This window comes from Colobus angolensis, unplaced genomic scaffold (genome assembly GCF_000951035.1).
Source record: "Colobus angolensis palliatus isolate OR3802 unplaced genomic scaffold, Cang.pa_1.0 Scaffold209, whole genome shotgun sequence".
Classification (NCBI taxonomy): Eukaryota; Metazoa; Chordata; class Mammalia; order Primates; family Cercopithecidae; genus Colobus; species Colobus angolensis.
In genome coordinates, this window is record NW_012115255.1 from 341,420 (window position 1) to 342,966 (window position 1,547).

At 61.9% G+C, this 1,547-nt stretch overlaps 1 pseudogene; it reads right to left on the reverse strand.

The window, feature by feature from the left end:
- Positions 1–1,547, reverse strand: part of LOC105512043 — a 104,752-nt pseudogene that overhangs the window by 63,526 nt on the left and 39,679 nt on the right.

Sequence of the window (1,547 nt, forward strand, 5' to 3'; positions counted from 1 at the left end):
CCCACTCATCCCCGCTCACTCAGCCCCACTTGCTCACCCCTGGGCCTTCACACAGGCTACACTGCCAGCCCCTCCCCCACCACCAGGCCCTCATCCACACCTATTACTTGACCAAATCCTCTCAACCCTCTGGTCCCAGACTAAAGAGGCTTCCCCAACCCGGGGCAAAGTGCTGCCCCGCCATCACACCACTCACCCTTTTGTGGGTTCTCTGGCCTGAAGCTCACGTTCCTATGCTCAGCACCTGCTTCCTGAGGACCCCACAAGCTCCATTTGTGGGTGGGGCCTGGCACACTCTGCACAAGCTGCTTTTGCATGAACTGCTCTGTGGCTTTGGGCAATCACCCGCCCCTGTGTCCTCTGTGAAGTGGGATGACAGGTGCGCAGGGCTGCCGAGATACCAAGCAGATAACACGGGCACAAGAACTGGCATTCAGGGCCTGGCTCATGGAGGGGCCCCAAGTCCCAGCTCAGCAGAGCCTGCCTTGATCCCAGGGTTATGGCCAGGGATTCCCAGCACGCAGGACTTTCCGTGCTCAAGGCAGAATGGTCCCTGAGCAAACTGGAAAGAGCTGGCTGCCCCAGTACGGCACAGAGGGCCTGGTCCTGCATGGGAACTGCCGTTCTCCAGGGCGCTGGCCAACATCTGCTGCTGGCCATGACTCAGCACTTTCGATGGTGGAAAAACCACCACTTGTTTCCGAATCACAAACCCCAGGTGCGCCCTGACCCGAGTGGCCCCAAAAGGCGCACAGGAGGAACTAGGGCACTCACTCTCCACGTGGTCCATCTCCACGGCCACCAGAAGGGCTCACTCACAGTAGCCCTTGCACTGCTGGGCCGGGCCCTGGTGGGTGCAGAGGTGACCCAGCTGCAGGAGTACGTGGGTGAAGTCCCAGCCACACTCCCCACAGGGAAGCCTCGAGAATAGACGCACGGCCTCCAGAAGATAGTGCTGGGCCAGCTGCTGACACCCGCGTGCAGGCACAGCGTCCCGAAGTTGGCCAGCACCACTGCCTGGTTCCTCCACTGGCCCAGGTCCCAAACCACCCATAGGGCGCAGTAGTAGCCCTCGGCTGCCTGCCTCGTCCGGCCCGTCCTCTTCAGAGCCACGGCCACCGTGTTGGAAATCACACCTTCCTGGTGCTCGCTGGCCACCACTGCATCCTGGACAGACTGCAGGATGTTCAAGGCCACCAGGCTCTGCCCATGAAGCACGTGCAGCCAGGCCAGGGCCACCAGGGTGTCCACAATGGCACAGACTCCAGCAACAGCACTGGCTTCCACCGCCTGCATCATGAAGGTGATGGCCAGGCCGTGGTAGCCATGGTGGCTGTATGGCTGCGCCAGGCTGGCGTGGAGAAGGCCACAGAGAGCCTGGCCTGTGCCTGGGGTTAGGGAGGCCAGCGCTCGCCTGAGGTAGTGGAAAGTCTGGGTGGGGAGGCTGTGGGCTGGTGGGTGTTCTGGAGCACCAGGTTCACGCTCCTCAGAGAGCCAGCCAGCGAGTCCTGTGTCCTCAATGAGGCCACCTTGACACAGCTCAGCAC